Below are 19,983 nucleotides of genomic sequence, written 5' to 3' on the forward strand. Positions count from 1 at the left end.
ACCACCGGGGACAGTTGACGGACATAAATGTGGGCTGGTCCGGCAAAGCACACGACGCCCGGGTGTACCGGAACTCCTCCGTGTGCCAGCGGCTGCAGGACGGGACCTTCTTCCCCGACCGCCACATCAGGGTCGGGGACGTGGACATGCCCGTCTGCCTGGTGGGGGATGCCGCCTACCCACTGCAGCCCTGGCTCATGAAGCCCTACACGGGACACCTCAATCCCTCCCGCCAGGCCTTCAATAACAGGCTGAGCAGGGCCCGCATCGTGGTGGAGGGGGCCTTCGGGCGACTGAAAGCCCGCTTTCGATGCCTCCTCACCCGTCTGGACCTGGCCGAGCACAACATCCCTCCCGTGGTGGCGGCATGTTGTGTGCTCCACAATTTGTGTGAGCGGAAGGGGGAGGCTTTCTTGCCAGCCTGGATGGCTGAGGCTGACCGCATGGCTGGACACTACGGTCAGCCCCGCACCGCAGCCGTCCGGGAAGCCCAGCGGGGGGCCATCCGGATCCGGGAAGCCCTGCGGGAGAGCTTCCAGGTGGAGGAGGAGGAGGACTGACCTCTCCCTGCATGCCCCACCGGGGCCTTCTTCCACCCTACCCCCCCCTTCCCCTTTCCCCTCCCTACCTACTGTCAAATAAAGACACCTGTTTTTCCAACAAAAACGTCTGTTTATTTCACAGAACTGGGGTGGGGGAGGGAGGAATGAAGGTGGGAGAAGGGAGGGGGAAACCTGGGACGAGGGAGCTGGAAGGGGAGGGGAGGGAAGGGAGGAAGGGAAAGGAAAGCTCAGGGGTGGGAGTCTGGGTGCCTCTCCCGTCTCGCCACACTGCGGGTCCGGGGGCGTCGGTGGGGAATGGTTGTGGAGGGGGGGGCAGAGAGGACAGGGGGTGTGGAGGAAGCAGGAGCGGAAGCAGGAGGAGCAGGAGGAGCAGGGGGAGCAAGAGGGGGAGCAGGGGGAGCAAGAGGGGGAGCAAGAGGGGGAGCAGGAGGAGCAAGAGGGGGAGCAAGAGGGGGAGCAGGAGGAGCAAGAGGGGGAGCAAGAGGGGGAGCAAGAGGGGGAGCAAGAGGGGGAGCAGGAGGAGCAAGAGGGGGAGCAAGAGGGGGAGCAGGAGGAGCAAGAGGGGGAGCAAGAGGGGGAGCAGGGGGAGCAAGAGGGGGAGCAAGAGGGGGAGCAGGGGGAGGAGGAAACGGGAAGCGGTCTAGCAGGCTCTGGAGGTGGCCTCGCAGGGCACGGCCCTGCTCCTCCAGGGCCTCCAGACTCCTCTGGCGCAGCCTGAGGTCCTCCTGGACCCAGTGGTCCTGGAGACGGAGCTGTCGGTCCAGGAACCGGAGATGCCGCCTCTGGTAGTCCTCCTGGTTCCTGGCTGTCCTGCTTGCCCGGGCGCGGGTGGCTGCTGCAGGCGGTGTGGTGCGCCCTGCAGTCCCCGGTGCTGCAGCTGTGGTGCAAGAAGACCAGCGGTCAATTTCCCCAGGGGCCCAGGTGTGTGAAACCTAGCTCCCCTCTGCAAGGCCAGGGCCCCTGCAGGATCCCCAGCTGCTGCTCCGTGGTGGGCAAGGCCCAGGCGCACGGTCCCAGGGCTCCCTCTCGCCCCAGCCCCCCGTACACATAAGGGGAACACGAGGGTACTCACAGGTGGACGCCTCCCCGGCCTCTGATGATGCAGGCGAGCGGCTCTGTGGGGTGCCTCGGGGGTCCCGGGTCCTGGGAAGGCTGGCAGCAGGCTCCTGGCTCTCAGAGCCCTCTTGCTCCTCCTCGGTGTCCAGGAGCGGTCCCTCTGCCCCGGGGTCAATCACGTCCCGGGGGGCAGGGACGGCATGAGGCCCCAGGATGCGGTCCAGGGCATGGAAGTGGGGGCAGGCCTCCGGGTCAGCCCCTGGCAGGCAGGCCCGGGAGTAGGACTGCCGCAAGTCCTTTATTTTGCAGCGCACCTGCTCCCGGCTGCGCTGGTGGCCCCTGGCGGCCAGGCTGGCAGCCATGCGTCCATAGACGGCCGCGTTCCGGTGGCTAGTGCGGAGATCGTGGACATTTGAGGCTTCCCCCCAAACCTCGATGAGGTCCACGATCTCCGCACTTGACCAGGCGGGCGCCCGCCTTGTGCGCCCCCGGGCAGGCTCCCGGGAGCCGCCAGGCTGGTCGTGGGGAGCAGTGGAGGGCTGGGAGCCCTCGGATGGCTGGCTCATGGTGTGGCAGGTGCAGGCTGTGCAGGCACGGGTGCTGGCAGCCTTGCAACTGGCACAAAGTGAGTAGCCAGCCCGTGGCCCTTTAAGGGCTCCGGGGCCGGGAGGGGGGCAATAGAGTTTCCCTGGTGTTGGCCAGAGTGGCCACCAGGGAAACCTGGGAAGCCTTAGCCTCCCACTAGTTCGAACTAAAGGGCTACACAGCCCTTAGTTCGAACTAGCTAGTTCGAACTAGGCGTTAGTCCTCGTAAAATGAGGTTTACCTAGTTCGAACTAAGCGCTCCGTTAGTTCGAATTAAGTTCGAACTAACGGAGCGCTAGTGTAGCGCATAGGAAAGTTAGTTCGAACTAACGTCCGTTAGTTCGAACTAACTTTCTAGTGTAGACATACCCTAAGCTATTCCCATACAGTCTGCCCTATCAGTTTGTCCCTCGTAGCCTGAGGTTTGTCTACAGAAGGAGTAGCACACTGGTATAGGAACAGCAGTGTACCATACTAGCAAAGTGCTCCCAGTGTTGCACTTTGTACTGGTTCAGTAAAACTCGCCTCATTCCAAGCAAAACAAGCTCTGAGTAGGCCAATACACAGTTTTGCCCGTATAACTGTGTCTTCACTAAGGCTCTCCTGGCACTGATTTATCAATCAAAAATCACAGCCAAAACCAATGTCACTATGCTGGCTGAAGTCTGTAGAGTAGACCTGGCTTGAGAATTATGAGTGGGGAATATACTTGGAAACTCACTCAATCCTGAGCTTTAGCCTCGCTTAAAGGAGAAACTCTTTGGTGGTGGAGGATGAGGATGAGGATGTTTCCAGTGGCACTACCCAAGTCTGTGGGGACTGGAATCTCAGAGCCATTCCCAGGCCCGGCTACTCCACCCCAATCCCCATCAGCTTCCTCTTTGAAAGTCCCACCCAGTGTGGAACTCAAGCTCCCCAGTTTTCCTCAAGGCCTCCTGAGGCTAAAAGTTCCAAGCCAAGCCAAGTTAGGGGGAGGAGGACACCAAAGGCTGCCATTTTTATACTTCTAATTAATGTTGTGTTTATTGCTTGTCTTTGCTCGAAGACTCTCTCCCATAGTGAAATGTGATTTATTGCATGTCTCTTCCCCTAGTTTGCGTAGAGACCACAAACCCATCCATTCTCTAATTCAGTATTTTACCATAACAAATACAATTGAATACAGTCACAGGGTACGTCTACACTACAGCGCTAGTTCGAACTAACTTAGTTCGAATTAGTTAATTCGAACTAAGCTAATTCGAACTTACGCGTCTAGAACTAAAAACTAGTTCGAATTAGCGTTTTGCTAATTCGAACTAGCAAGTCCACATTGAGTGGACTCTGAACAGGCCTTAAGGATGTCCGGAAGCAGTGCCGGCAGGGCATCAGAGGAGGACTTAGAGCGTGGAGATGCTGTCTCAGGCTAGCCGAGGGCTGCGCTTATAGGGTCCCGACCCCCACCCCGGACAGACAGTTCTAAGGAGTGCCCCGCTTGCAAAGAAGTTCTGGCTTGGAGTGCCCGGAGTACCCACACTGGGCACATCACAGCACTCGGCCATCAGCCCGGCTGCACTTGCCGCAGGCTGACATCTGGGGAGAGGGGGTAATTGGGGGGCTGCAGGAGAGCTTCCACCCCCAGAAGCCCGCAGAGCCAGCCCAGTCCTCCCCATCGGGGGCTCGTACCCCATTCCTCCCTCACCTCCTTCCACTTACCCTTCCCTAGCCCCCCTTCTTATTGATGTACAAAATAAAGATAACGTTTCTTCCAACATTGACTCTGTCTTTATTGAAAAAAACTGGGGGAGACTGGGAAAAGGAGGTGGGAGAGGGGAAGAGAAAGGCTGGGAGAAGGGAGGGCAACTAACATGATCAGGGGTTGGGAACAGGTCCCAGATGAAGAAAGGCTACAGAGACTGGGACTGTACAGCTTAGAAAAGAGGAGACGGAGGGGGGACAGGATAGAGGTCTCTAAAAGCAGGGGTTGGGTGGAGAGGGTGCATTCAGAAAAGTTCTTCCTGAGTTCCCATAAAGAAGGACTAGAGGACACCAAAGGAAAGGAATGGGTAGCAGGCTTGAAACTAGTAAGAGAAAGTTGTTGTTCTTGACAAAGCAAATAGTTAACCTGCGGAACTCCTTGCTGCAGGAGGCTGTGAAGGCTGGAACTAGAACAGAGTTGAAAGGGAAGTGAGATCAAGTCATGGAGGTTGGGTCCATGGAGTGGTCTTAGCCAGGGGGTAGGAGTGGTGTCCCTGCCCAAAGTTTGTGGAAGGCTGGAGAGGGATGGCACGAGACAAATGGCTTGGTCACTGTCTTTGGTCCATCCCCTCCAGGGTCCCTAGGGTTGGCCGCTGTCGGCAGACAGGCTACTGGGCTAGATGGACCTTTGGTCTGACCCAGGACGGCCATTGTAAGCTCAGGGATCAGTGTCTGGGGTCTCAGTGGACCCCCTTGATTTTCATGCACACCTGCTCCTGGGTGGCCAGGCTGGCAGCTCTCCTGCCCTAGACGGCCACTTTCCTGTGCCTAGTGCGGAGATCGTGGACGAGGTCCACGATGTCCGCACTAGCCCAGGAAGGTGCCCGCCTCTTGCGGTCCACGGCAAGCTCCCGGGAGCCGCCAGCCTGGTCCCGGCAAGAGGGGGTGGGCTGGGGGGCATCGGGTGGGTGGCTCTGTGCCGTGCCAGGTGCAGGGTCTGCTAGCTGGGTGCTGGCAGGCTTGCACCTGGCACGGGCACCGTAGCCAGCCCGTGCCCCTTTAAGGGGTCCGGGGCCGGGAGGGGGGCATAGAGTTTCCCTGGTGTTGGCCAGAGTGGTCACCAGGGAAACCTGGGGAGGGCTAGCCTCCCACTAGTTCGAACTAAAGGGCTACACAGCCCTTAGTTCGAACTAGCTAGTTCGAACTAGGCGTTAGTCCTCGTAAAATGAGGTTTACCTAGTTCGAACTAAGCGCTCCGCTAGTTCGATTCAAATTCGAACTAGCGGAGCGCTAGTGTAGCACCTATTAAAGTTAGTTCGAACTAACGTCCGTTAGTTCGAACTAACTTTGTAGTGTAGACATACCCACATAGAAGTTGTCCTAAATATTTTCTTTGTGAGATTTTAAGAGTGGGGTTTTTTTTTCAAATAAGGACCTGTTGCTGTAGGTTGTTACTGGTGTCTTGCTGATTTCAGTGTGCTAATCGGGATAACTAAAGGCGATTCTTCAGTAAGAGTTGCAAGATTTTCATTCTGATCCTGATTCAGCAAAGCACTGAAGCATGGAACATACTCATAAGCTTGCACTTAAGTGCTTTGTTGAATGTGGGCCTTTATCTATTACTGAATGTGAACATTTTCTTTCCTATTCCTTAAGAAAAATTATAATCTGAGTATAGCTGAAATAGCATTTGTTATAAAACATGTTGCTGATTGTCTGCAAATGTATCCCATGGTATGTATCCGTCTCCTTTTAGGCTGAAATTTAGGCTTAAAGCCTGGATGTAGCTATTCCTGTGTTTTATGAATTAAACATCATTCAGCAATAAAATAACTCAAAGTAACAATGAGCCATTCTAAAAACATTCTTTTTTGGTGGAAATATTTATATAAATCCTATTCGGACATAAATATTTCAAAGATTGCCTAATACTTAAACAAATGCTATTATTCACAAGTTTCTCTGGTCACCTTTTTAACAGTGCTGAACAAAGACACATCAGTCTATCATGCTGGAACGCTGGCCTATAGGAGAAATCTGTCCCAAGATTTCATGAAGCTTTTAAGAGGCACCTCTGGATAAAAGTACTTCTACTATTTCAGTGAGGTATGTCTTTATTTAATTTACAATAGCATCTAGAGGCCAGAGTTCAGTTGTGCTAAACATTGTACAAATATATAATGCACAAAAGACAATCCTGCTTCAAGGAACTTACTTAAGCACTTGCCCAGCTTTAAGCATGAGTCATTTCATTATGAGACAACTCAGAGTTGGGAAGTTAGGCATATGCTTAAAATAGCTTGCTGAATCAGAGCCTAAAGGTTTGGGAGGTGTAAGTGTCTAGCAAAGGAAATTAAGTTTTTCAGGCTGCAGAGCCACAAAGGGACTCAGGGCAGATTATAGTAAAAATGGTTTGTACTAGTGATGCATATTTGCACATGCCTCAGGGCATATAAAATATTTATTCCTCACATGGATGGAAAAGATTAGAGGAAGCACTGAGTGATGATTGTGGTGTTGGAAGATTTGCAAATCTTTGTAAGGACAGAGAAATAATATAAAATAATTTACAGCAGAGAAATTACCCATGTGCAGACAGATTAAAAGCTGAGATTGAATGTGAAGAAACATGCTCAAAACACAGTATTCAATGGGAAGGAGAAGCCAGGGAAAGAGTAATGTTGACTTCAGTGGAGTAACTCCAGAATTACAGTTTCGAAAGATCAAAAATCATGAGTCAGACCCCTAAAAATCATGAAGTTGGTTCCAAAATCATGGCATTTGAGAGATTTATAACAAAATCATGAGTCAGACTTAACTTTAATTGGAAATTGAAGCTCTTGCGATTAATGCAAAAGCTGGCATGTCTGGTCTGACAATAGTAGTATACATGAGAGTGGAATCTAACTATAATGTGCTAGCGTGTTCTGTCACCAGGACTGCTAATTGAAGCACATTGTGAAAATGACAAGCTTCAGTTCACACAGAGCTCTTCTTCAGATCTGTGTAAGTTTGAAAGATTGCCTCTTTCACTAACCTTAGTCTAGTAAAATATATTAATTCACCCACATAGTTTTTTCTAGTATCCTGGGACCAACACAATTAGAACAACAGTGCAATTCTAGCACACAATTTTAGCCATCACGGGTTATGGTGTGTTACAGTAAGTGTGTCCAATTAATTCAGTGAGGAAACTGTGTGGGAAATAATAAAGATATATTATAACTTGAAATAAAATAAGATAAAGGCTAAACAATGTGTTTAGGTTGTGTTTGTGAAATTAACAAGAGTATTTGGTAAACTGCATGTTAGCAAACCATTCTTCAGAAGAGATTATTCAAGTAGAGTGTAAGGTAGAATTATTCTGCTAAATTAAGGATCCAATCCTATCACATTAAAATGAAAGGGAGTTTTCCTGTTGACTTCAATGGGACTGATTCTGGCTCTGTGTGTATTCTTGAAAAATGGATAGAACTTGAGTTGCTGACAAGAGACTGAGTTTGGATATGGAACAGGGTCTATGACTGTAAACAAGAATTTGCTTACACTGAATGTGCAAATACCTTAATCAGCTAAAGTATGTGTGGATGTTTTTACATTATTTCTACATGAGCACATCTTGAGTAGATTATTTCACATGCCAACCAGTCATTTGTAGTGTGCTTTGTCAATAAAATGTGATAATGGTTTATTTTAAATGTTGGTCTGATTCTTCGGTTAATAAACTATGTAAGTTACAAAGGTTGCATGTAATCACGTTCCAAGAAAACTTACTTTATGAAACATGGTGAACAAAAGATTTCATAGGCCAAGTCAACAGTGACACATTACAACGCTGTAACTTTCTGGCTCTGGGGTGTGAAAAAACACTCCCCTCCCCAAGTGCGGCAAATTACAGCACTGTCAAGCACCAGTGTGAACCAGGTTATAGTGCTGGGAGCCATGCTCCCACTACTGGTAGCTACTCCCCTTGCAAAGGTGGTTTACATGGAGCCCTGGGAGATCACTCAGCACTCGTGCCATGGCCACACTTTGGCTTCTTTTGCGGAAGAGTTCTTGTGCAAAAACTCTTCCAGAAGAGAGTGTCTACATTGGCATGTGCTTTTGCGCAAGAGCATCTATGCCAGTGTAAATGCTCTCTTGCGCAAGAAAGCTCTGATGGCGATTTTAACCATAGGGCTTTCTTGCCCAAGAAATTCATGTTGCCTGTCTACACTGGCCTCTTGTGCAAGAACAGTTGTGCAAGAGGGCTTATTCCTGAGCGAGAGCATTAGAGTTCTTGCGCAAGAAGCACTGATTTCATACATTAGAACGTCAGTGTACTTGCGCAAGAACTTGTGGCCAGTGTAGACAGGCAGCAAGTTTTGGCGCAAAAGCAACTGCTTTTGCACAAGATCGCACCAATGTAGACATAGCCTTTCAGTTTAAAGTGTTGCAGGGGCTGCGCTTTAAACTGTTAAGTGTAGACAAAGTCATAGAAAGCTAACCTCTGCCTACCCTGTAATATAGTTATAATTAAGTGGCTTGATGAGTATTTTCTGACAGGAATCAAAGCAACAGATTGGAGAGGGAGGGGGCGGAGAAACTCCAGTGACATCACCTGAATACCCATACACAAACTGATCAATATCAGGTTTGAGTTGTGGCCTTTTCCTTGTTACAAGTCATATGAACTTCTACCTTAAACTCTGTCTTGTTTTGAAATTAAATATGGATTCAGTACACACACACACACACACACACACACACACACACACACTCAGAAAAAGAACTAACTAGAAACAGATGTTGAGCAAAATGCCACACATGGAGCAACTCACTTTAAACAAGCACCTTATTGTAGTAATTGGAGAAGCGTTACTTAGTTGCTATAAACTTGTACATGCTCTTCAGCGCATGACACCAACACCCCTTTAACACAGGCAGTGATTGGCTACCGGATTGATAGTTTTATGATCTTGTATCCATAGTGACCTACTCCTGAAGATACAAAGTGAGTAGGCAGGACAAGGCAACCAGTTTCACATCAGGAGTTTTCCTGCCACCCTTTAATCTGAATCGGACATGGTTATAGCTTTACCTGTATACAATACAAATCAAAGTCATTACCACGTTAGGGAAAGAAAAACGGGACACTGTTGAATTTTAAAAATCACACGTTTGAATTTTGACATAATATTGATGCATGTAACACTTGAATTATTATAGGTGAAGGAGATTAGAGAAAGAAAATATTATTCTCTGTGGTTTTTTCTCCAGTTTCTAATGAGTTTACTTTGTGTATAGAAGGCTGGCTCTTTCTTTTAAGGGAGTTAGTCTCAGCTCTGTCTGTACCGAATTATCTGCTTTCCAGGTGATGCATTTGGCTGAGGCATCAAGCATCAGAGAAGAGGGAAGAAGGCCAGAGGCTAGGGAAGAACAAGGGAAATTGGGTGCAAAGGGCCTGGCAGAGAAACTTAAAGAACTGGGGATCTGATGTCTTGGTGGAAGATTAAAGATGAGAGACATCAGAATGGAGGCTCTTGAAGGTGACCCAGAGTCAAGGTAAAATGTTTTGCCTACCAGCAAACAAGAAAGGCCTGGCAGGACCCAGGAACGGCTCTAGGTTTTTTGCTGTCCCAAGCAAAAACATTTTTGGCTGCCTCGCTGCCCTTTTTCTTGGCTTTTGCACATTTGCACTTTGCAATTTTTTTTTGTTTGGTTTTGGTGACAGAGACAAGATTTCCAGCTCACACAAAGCTCTTTTTCAAGAGTTGGAAATGTACCTTAAATCTCTATTGTTCTTATAGAAATAGGCTACTTTTTAATTGTGGTTTGAATGCATGAAAAACTATTAACACAAATAGTTAAGGAAATATAAACTAAGTACCAAAAATAGAAGGGAGAACTTGTGCCACATCTAAAACTCAAGTAGTTTATGGCTGTACTTAATCAATCTTCAAACCAATTAGAATCAGCTAACAATACCACTCAGTTTTAACAAACTTGTCAACCAATTATGGTAAGTATAGCACATAAGACAGCTAAACTAAATCAATAAATATTTGTATTGTTAAACTAGATTTGTTCTGGAATGCAGTGGCTCCTTATGTGGCTCTAACACATCTACGTTATCAGATAAACTGAGATCAGTGAGTGTGCATGTGTACATTATTTTTGTGTGTCTATCTTGTTAGTAGCCATTATATATTCAAGTTTTTGAGGTGTTAGAGGTAGTGGAGAGTTGTATGTGCCCAATACAACTATAATTCAAGCTTGCCTTAGAGACATCAAACACAAAAGTTTACCCAGATCAACAAAGTTTAATTCTTTAAAGAAATATCTATGAAACAGCATGTGTGGTTCTTTGAAGAGTGTTGAACAGTTAATATTCTGTGTATGTGTGTGTGTGCGCGCGCGTGCTGGATTCTTGTTTAGTTCTACTTCTACTACAAACATGAACAAGAGAAATATACCAGGAACAGACTTCAAAAGGTCTGTGGGGCTGAGGGTGTCGGGGTCTGGGGTCTGGGGGGAAAGGCCGGGAGCTGGGCCAGCAGGCTGAGTGTTTGTAGGTTTGCCAGGTGTCCGGTATTTTCTGATTTTTTTTACCGGACAGTAGGCGAAAATACCAGACACCTGGCAACCCTAAGTGGAAAGGGGGCATCTTAACTGGGATTTCCATACGATGTAGGTGGAGGGGTGGCTGATGGCTTGGAGTGGAGAGGCTCTCGGAGGAGGTCAAACTCCAGGGCCAGGCGCACATGGTGCCAGTGCTGCCTGCGCAGCCGCAGCATCTCCCGCGGCCCTTTAAATCGGCAGGGCGGGGCAGGGCGGGACTAGGTGTTGCCAGGGGAGGGGAGGAGCAGGAGAGGAGACAGGGGTGGTCAGCAGGCTCTGGGGCGCATTGGGCCGCGGCCCTTTAAATCAGCGGGGAGGGGCTAGGCGTTGCTGGGGACGGGGAGGAGCAGGACAGAGAGGAGACGGGGCGTCCAGCAGGCTCCAGAGCGCATTGGGCCACGGCCCTTTAAATCGGCGGGGCGGGGCGGGGTGGGGCTAGGTGTTGACAGGGGAGGGGAGGAGCAGAAGAGGAGACAGGGGCAGCCAGCAGGCTCCAGGGCACATTGGTGCTGCCAGCTGGCTGAGTGCAGCCCCGGCGTTTCCCGGGCAGCAGCCCTTTAAATTAGCGGGGCGGGGCTAGGCGTTGCCAGGGGTGGCACCGGCTGCTTACCTGAAATGCTGCCCGTGGCAAAGTGCCCCCCTAAGCACCTGCCTGATTTGCTGGTGCCTAGGGCTGGCCCTGGCAGGACCCACCTGTACTGAGCAGCAGGAAAAAAAATCTATTCAGGGGAATTAAGTCACTACTAGGACCAGATGTGCTGTTGAGCCCCTGAAAGATGCAAAGAGCTGCCAAGCCCATAGAAGGTGATTATGAATTTCTAATTTGGAACGAAAATGTTTAATGTATATTAAGAATCCTTCCCCAGAAGGGGAAAGTAACAACAAAGCCCCAAATGCTGCTGCTCACTTGGATGCTGGAGAAAGGACACTATGGCTGTGTCTAGACTGGCAAGTTTTTCCGCAAAATCATCTGCTTTTGAGGAAAAACTTGCCAGCTGTCTACACTGGCCGCTTGAATTTCCGCAAAAGCACTGACGATCTCATGTAAGCTTGTCAATGCTTTTGCGGAAATACTATGCTGCTCCCGTTCGGGCAAGTCTTTTTCCGAAAAACTTTTGCGCAAAAGGGCCAGTGTAGACAGCAGAGATTTGTTTTCTGCAAAAAAGCTCCAATTGTGAAAATGGTGATCGGGACTTTTTTGCGGAAAAGCGCATCTACATTGGCCACGGACGCTTTACCACAAAAAGTGCTTTCGCGGAAAAGCGTCCTGCCAATCTAGACGCACTTTTCCGAAAATGCTTTTAACGGAAAACTTTTCTGTTAAAAGCATTTCCGGAAAATCATGCCAGTGTAGACGTAGCCTATGGGTACGGCTACACTGTGTGTGTGTGTGTGGGGGGGGGGTTTGTTGAAGAAGGTATGTAAATTGCATTCACATTTGCATGTCTTCTTCCATTTATTTTCTGGAAGAGGATTTTCTGATATTTGGCCCATCTACACGGGGCCAAATGTTAGAAAAAACCCTCTTTTGGAAGCCCCCTTATTCCTTGTAAAATGAGGTGTACAGGGGGCTTCCGAAAGAGGATTTTTTTCTGACATTTGGCCCTGTGTAGATGGGCCAAATATTGGAAAATCCTCTTCCGGAAAAAAAACTGGAAGAAGATATGCAAATGTGAGCGCAATTTGCATACCTTCTTCGAAATAGAAGCCAGGGTATGTCTACACTACCCCCCTAGTTTGAACTAGGGGGGTGATGTATGCATACCGAACTTGCTAATGAAGCCTGGGATTTGAATTTCCCGGGCTTCATTAGCATAAAGCCGGCGCCGCCATTTTTAAAAGCCGGCTTGTTCGAACCCCGTGCCGCGCGGCTACACGCGGCACGGGCTAGATAGTTCGAACTATGTAGCCATTCTGATCTATCTGTACACCTCGTTCCACGAGGCGTACAGATAGATCGGAATGGCTACATAGTTCGAACTATCTAGCCCGTGCCGCGTGTAGCCGCGCGGCACGGGGTTCGAACAAGCCGGCTTTTAAAAATGGCGGAGCCGGCTTTATGCTAATGAAGCCCGGGAAATTCAAATCCCGGGCTTCATTAGCAAGTTCGGTATGCATACATTACCCCCCTAGTTCGAACTAGGGGGGTAGTGTAGACATACCCCCACAGAGTAGCCTCACCCTGAGGCAGAAGCAGGATCTGATGCTGGATGAGGTACATTTCTTTTATAGCATGTTTTATAGGACTTTTTATAGAGCCAGCTTCACTGTTTCAGCGATGTGGTCAATTTCTCCAGGTCTTGTGAATGGGTCCATCACATAGCAAAGGTTGGAGGAGGAGGGAAGTCAAACAAATAAAAAGGAAAATGTAACTGTCTATCCACAAAGACTGACCAGAGCCCTACAAGCTGGTTTTCACACCTGGCTTACTTCTGCCTCAGTCTTTGGAGAGGATTACATGACAAACTGATGATACCCCTTTACAGTGCCACAAAAATAATTCTGATGCTGTCCCTTGTTTAAGTGGATTCTTAAAGGTCAGAAAGAACATTTTTTCAGCTCCTTACCAAAATAACTGAGGGCAGAGTGTGATTGGCTGTTGTGTAGATGGGCATGGATGGGAGAGAACCAAGAGAACAAGGCCTCTCTACTTCTCTTTACGTGATCTGTGCAACGGTCCTCCTCCCAAATAGTTAACCCTAAAGACTTCAAAGAATACCTATATGAAAACATTTTAGTTGGAGATGATTTCTGAGAAGTTTTGATGAATGTGAGTATGGGATCTTTGAAACTGTGCTTATGTGCCCACCTGGCACTATTACTTTCAAAAGCTAGTAGAACAATATGACCCTAATTTGTTATTTCATGTATTACCTGGCTTCAGACATACCTTCTCTAGTAATCATTTTCATGTTGTAGCCACAGGATCTGTGTATGTTAGGTGAGGACTGTGTTGAAGAAAGCAGCTAATGTGTTATGTGAAACCCTAAGATGACACATAACGTGGTAGTTGAACTAGACTTTCAAAGGGGACTCTCAGAGAAGATAATGAGCAAAATGCTTCCTTTATCATGCTGGAACAGAAGTTGCTCCTTAAAGCATCCTAGAGGCTGCACTCAAAAGGAGACTCAGTCTCTTGGGAAGTCTGTGACAATATTTGCACTGTTGCTATCCTGCAGGGACAGCTTCAGCTTGTCTCCATGCTCCTGAGGAGCTGTCCTGCATGGATCTTGGGAAAATGTGCTGAGTCGGTATGTTTGGCCAAGTTTTTTAGGTAAGTCCCAGCTGGGTCTAGTGGCCAGCTGGATAGCTCTAGGTGGCAAACACTCCTGACATTCTCCCTCTGGGTAGACTTTGTTCTCCTAGCTCTTGTTGGCAGAAATTCTGGAGTCAACTGAGCCCAGAATACATAAAATTCTCATTTATTTGGGCAGCCATTTTCTGTATTTTCATTATAATCACACACATTGAAAGGAAGAAATACTTGGAGATCAAATGGTAGTAGGATTTGCTTGCTCTGAGCATAAAGCTATTTTATTGCTTTCTTTCCCCATTTTCCAAATTCGGCAGTACTCACCTAGCGTCTATGCTTACTTTCTGTGCAGATCTTCTTGACTTGATTGACATTTTTCCCAGTGATAGAATTTTGAAGGCATATTAACTTACACAAGAGAGCCAATTTAAGCATCTCTTGTGTATAAATTAGCCAGAGAATCTCAGAGAAGCACTGCTTATCTGATGGCCTAACTGAAAAGTTTTAAATTATGTTCTTTCAGAACAAAGCTGTCACAAGAAAAGATGGGTGGGGAAACCTCTCTACTGGAACGTCTTCAAACTCAAAGCTGAATTTCTTTTGCATAGAAATTCGCATAGAAATAAAAGCGTAGCAATGAAGCCCATATTCTTTCCACAGAAAAGAGATGCTATTATACCCAGTGGTAATAGGGGCTGTATATTAAAATTATGGTATGTTGTCTGACTATATCAAATTTTGCTATTTTTTCCCCAATTTGTTGCAGTGTAACTTGCTCTTAACTTATGACAAAATTCATTGTTATTCTAAACTCTTTAGAGCACTATACTTAACTGCATTCTGTGGTAAAGTGCTGTGGAAGGCCTTTATTTTGAAACATCTCATGGCACACACATCCAGTATTTCCAAACAGACTATGGGATTTGTACAAGAGTACATTTTAGACAAAATAAACTGCTGACCAAAATCTCTTTCTCAAGTGATTTGAATACTTTAATGTTCTTTTGTGGCCATTATAATATTATAAAAAAGGCATGTGTTTTCTTCACACATGATGCCCTAGTTTAAAGCTGATAGTAGATTGGGTTACATGCACCATTTCAGAAGTTCATATTCTTGAACAGGTATGAAAAATGAAAGGGCAATTTGGTGACATACCTCCACTGGGGGTTGCACATAAAGGGTGGTTGTGTAGTAGGTATATGTGTGATTTGTGTGTGTCAGTGGGGGTGTCAGAGGTACAGTATGGAATTGAGGAAGTGTTATTTACTCCTTCCCACAATACAATAAACAAGGTTCACCCAATGAAATTAATAGGCAATTGGTTTAATAAAAACAGTAGGAAATACTTTTTGTTCATACAGAACACAATTAATATATGGAACTCATTACCATAGACTGTTATACTGGTCAAAAGTAAACTGGGTTTAAAAGAAGTAGTAGATAAATCATGAAGGACAAGTCATCAATGGCTATTAGTCAAGAAAATCAGGGATTCAACCCCATGTAAGGGGTGACCCTAAACCTCTGACTGCCAGAAGCTCAGAGGAGGATGCAGGGGTGGATGTCTCCAAAATTGGCCTGTTCATGCCCCTGGAAGCTTTGTTGCAGGCCTCTGTCAGAGATAGGATATTAGGTTATAAGGACAATTAGTCTGGCTGTTCTCACATGTTTTTGGTATGACTTGGAGGCTGCTGAGGTGAGGAGAAAAACAAATAAACCGGTATGGGTTATCAGCAGGGCCTCAATTCAGGATCTTCAGATTAAAAAAAAAAAGCACAGATATCTATTTGGCAGCAACAGGAAGCTCTTATCTTTGTCCAGTGAATATAAGGAGACTTGACGCCTACCTTCTCAGTGTTGGAAGCAACAAAGGAATGAGCCTAGGTGACTGCTCTCCCGGTCTACCTAGAGTTCCTGCTTTGGATAAGGTTTCTGTGATATTTTCAAGGGGTATCAGACTCATGTCATACTTGGACTGCAGCTATTTGAGGCAGGCATTGTCTCTGTTTGTTGTTTGTAGCCTGATTGCCACAATGATGCTATGATCAGCACTTTTTAGGAATTTTTTGAAGAAACCTTTTATCATTAATTATTTTACAGGGCTATCCCGGCTCCTCTGAAAGCTTTGTCAAAAGGGTCTAGCATAGCTAGTCATCTGCTCTATGTCTACACTACAGAGTTTTTCCGGGATACCAGAGGTAACCCGGAAAAACTCTGCTGTGTCCAGGGAACGTGTCTGCTCTTCCGAAAATTTTTTTGGAAGAGCAGACACGTTTTTTCATCATCCCTGTAAACCTCATTTTGCAAAGAAGAAGGAATGTTCTGAAAAAGGGGTTATTTCTGACATTTGGCCCAGTATAGATGGGCCAAATGTTGGAAAAGCCTCTTCTGAAAAAAGAAAGGGAAAAAGCCACGTAAATTTCAGTTCACAATTTGCATTGCTTTTTCCAGAAGAACACTGTATTGTAGACATAGCCTTGGTGTGTAGGGTATTCCGCTGATGTGTTAGAGATCTGAGTTCATGTCCTTGTGCTGTCTGATTTAGATGAGCCACTTAAAGCCAGATCTCCTGTGTCCTAAACCCAGAACTGTTATGGAGCAACTGGCTCTTTGTGGTGTTTCTGTTGTTTTAAAACAACAATAAAAAGCCTTTGAAAGATCCTAGTTTCATCCTAGAGCGGAACAGAGGAAAAACTTCCAAACTCAGATATGCGTGGGATGGAAAAAACACCTCTCTCTCCAACATTCTCATTCCTGATCAGAGTCCTGTAAGCACTTTCACAACATTACCGTTACAAATATATTTAGATGATTACTGTGTAGGAATGACTGGGACTACAAATTGGCTGGGAAAGTTGGTGCAGGGGCAGGTGAACATGACCTGATTTGAGATGGCTTTCTAGGTCGGTTTTTCTGGCTCTCGATTCAGAGGTTGGAAGAGTGCCCATTCTGGAAAAGGAGGATAAAGTTGAAGCTTTTACAAATGATTTGATAGTTGGCACATAGTTTAGCTTTTAACTTAATTAAAATCAACCATTTAGCCCTCTTCTTAATTATGGGTTTTGGAAACTTCAGAATTAAAAAACCCATAGTGTTAAAATTAACATCAGTCAATGCCACCCCTACACTGGAAACTGCTACAATACATTTGTATACAAGTGGAATCCATTTTTGCCCATCTTACAGCTATTATTGGAACTGTAGAAAGATTGAAATGAAAGCATAACGAGCATTCAGATGAGTTACATGTGGTGTTAGTACGATACTGCTGCATTAGAAGTACTTGTAGGGAACACCTGTATATTGGAGCACACATAAGCTATGACCACTGTGTTGTAAAACATTAATACATCCCTTTGTTTTCATGCTTGGAGATTTATAAAACTTGAGGATTGTGGATGTGTTTGCCGAGATGAGTCTCTCTGGGTATGTCTACACTACAGAGTTAGTTCGAACTAACATCCGTTAGTTCGAACTAACTTTCATAGGCGCTACACTAGCGCTCCGCTAGTTCGAACTTAATAAAAGGAGAGAGACTGAGGAAGGGGTTAGAACTATTATGGGTCTCCCTGAAGAAAGGAAGAGTAAGAGCAAATATGACCTGATCTTGACCAAACCTGGAGAGGACAGAATGATGGGTGAATCTCTATGGAGGGAGCTAGAAAGGCATATGGGAAGTGACTAAAGATGTCACAGCAAGAAATGAAGAAAATACCGTGGGAAGGGAAATGTGAAGGGTTCCCCAATTTACATCCTGGGACTGTGCAACCTCTGTGACTCCTTTAACTCACCATCCTGCATTGTTTGTCAAGCAGCAAAGCCCTCCAGGCCCAGTTATCACTCAGCACAGCATAATATGGAGCACCACGCTCAGCTGTTGGTTGCATGAATGCTCCCAGAGCCACTCATGAATCCCTCAGAGCAAGGCACACGCCAAATTCACCTTCAGCTCCCAGAACTGTATTGCAGGAGCATACTGTCTAATTTATTAATTGATCCACTATTTCATCAATGGAAAGTGGATATATGCCAGCCTTTGTAAAACCCCTGACCCAATTTACCGACCACGTCAGGCAAACTCACTGGAAGGAAAACAATAAAACAAGTTTGTTGACGACCAAAGGTAAGACTGAAAGGGACTAGAAGTGATTGGCAAAAGGTCAGAGTAGTTACTAAAATAAAATAAAATAAAATACAAAATAAGCAATCAGTCTAAACTTTCAACTTTATTAGATTGTGCAACAGCTAGATGAAGCAACTTTTCTCACCCGCCTTGAATAATGCAGTGCTCAGTATCCTCTGTTGGCATCATCAGTCTTCTTTTCAGTGTCCTTATTATTTGTAATGTAGATGGGAGCAGGACAAAGGTGAAACATGGGACCCCACGGTCCTTTTATACCCTCAGTCCTATGTGCTAGGAGTATGCAGGTCCAGGTATGTCTGTTGGCATTGCTGAGTCTATAGGCAAGGCTTGGCAATTACTGCATAAGACCACAGCAATGGGAGTTGTTGAATTGTAACTCCTTTGCTGGAAAATGGCTGTTGTTTGTTATTTTGACTCTAGCCTGGGCGCTTGTTACTTTCCTTGCTGTCATCTCTGGGGAGCTAATATTCCTCAATATATAGCACATTTTAGTGACCACCATACAACACACTAGCATAATTTCATATGCACTAAAGATACACACATTTAGATAAAACAATGATTTTTAGCTGTGTGAAAGGATTCAGCTAGCACTCATGTGCATGTCCCCTGTGGAGGAATAAACCCAAATGTCATGTTATCTTGTGCTGTACAGAGGGATTTCCACAATATAAGCTGCTGACCCTGGGGCTCCATTCCTTGCCTTACAGCTCTGTTCCTGGCCCCAGCCTGGGGCTCCGCAGCTGCCCCCAGCTGTGGCACCAGCTTGGGATGGTGAGCGGTTCAGTCTGGGGTAAGTGTGTGTGTGTGGGGGGGGGGGGTGTGCAGCTTGGCACCCCCACCAGGGCTGTCCCTATGCATACACCAAATTTTGGGGTGTCCCTACACTGCCATGTGTGTTTGTATTCTTCAGGACTGTTCTGTGTTATCTCCACTGCCTGGTTGCTCTCCAGCCCTTCCTCCAAGCTGATCTCTCCTGCGGGTGGCAGGCCTTCTCCCTTTTCCCTCTCCCTCCTGTGCTGCTAACTGAGGTATCCCTCCTGGTCTGCTGGCCCCAAGGAAACCCTAGTAGATGTTGTGCCTGGAGAGAAGGGAAGCCCCAGCCCCGCAGCAGAAGCTACATGGGGTGGGGGATGGAAGCCCCAGGTCCTCGCAGAAGTCACAAGGGGCTCTTCAAGCCTAGGTAGAAGCCACGTGGAGGGGGGGCAGTCTCAATTGCATAGGCTCCCATAAATTCACCCCCAAATTAAAAATTGTTCCAGCACTACTGAGAGAAGATGATAGCTCAGGCCCTCAAAGGAGGACTGTGGCCTAGAAAAGGTGAAGAGTAGCTGATTGGGACTATTTTTTGAAGAAGTTTGTGGTTGGTGGAGGGGGAAGGACTGGTTTTTTTCCTTTCTGAGTTTTGGTCTTTGTTATCCTGGAAGGAGTGGAGTCTTAATTCAGATGGCTAAACAAAACCAACATGTGCGAGGGAGACTGAAGTACTTGTTACATCCGACGGTGATGAGGTAAACCAGATACATATATAAGCAATCCTGAACTGTAAGGAGAAAGTTCTTAGTCATCGGCCTTTTCCCCTCCTCTCTGCCCCCATCCCTATGTTACCCTTCCCAACACCTTTCTGACAATAGGGATTTTAAATTTTGTGAATACAATATTAAATTTGCACAGCTAGTAATTAAAAATGCAGACATTTCCCACAGCTACATTGTACTTTCCCCCCTTGTTCTGATTATGAGTATCATAATAGTTTGCTCCTCTGAACAATATACTTTCTGTCTGAAGAGTGATGGGAGTCCAACTCTAACTTTGATTATATTGTTATCAGATTTTAACTAGAGATGTGCCTGCTGCATCCACAATCAGACTGTGATTTGTTTTTAAATTGTTCCTCAAAGTCTGCGTATAATTTTTACCTATGGATGGGTCACATGCTGTTCAGAATGGGGATTTGTTTATTTATTTTGAGCAAGTTCAAACTGTCAGTGGTCACCTAAAACACGAGATATTACCCCTGCTTCCTGATTATTGTTTTGGTTATTGTAATCAATTTATTTTGGTCAGAAGATGACATTTATTTCAATGGCTTCAAAATTTGG

General features: G+C 46.4%; 1 long non-coding RNA gene across 1 annotated transcript in view; it reads left to right on the forward strand.

The window, feature by feature from the left end:
- Positions 1-5,333: 5,333 nt before the first annotated feature.
- The window catches only part of LOC142829204 (uncharacterized), a 37,119-nt gene continuing 22,469 nt past the window's right edge, over positions 5,334-19,983 (forward strand). Inside the window, exons 1-2 of the long non-coding RNA XR_012903618.2 lie at positions 5,334-5,987; positions 9,235-9,425. This is a non-coding gene — a long non-coding RNA (uncharacterized LOC142829204). The remainder of the gene's footprint in view (positions 5,988-9,234; positions 9,426-19,983) is intronic.

This window comes from Pelodiscus sinensis, chromosome 1 (assembly GCF_052426305.1).
Source record: "Pelodiscus sinensis isolate ZL-2025 chromosome 1, ASM5242630v1, whole genome shotgun sequence".
NCBI classification, from domain to species: domain Eukaryota; kingdom Metazoa; phylum Chordata; order Testudines; family Trionychidae; genus Pelodiscus; species Pelodiscus sinensis.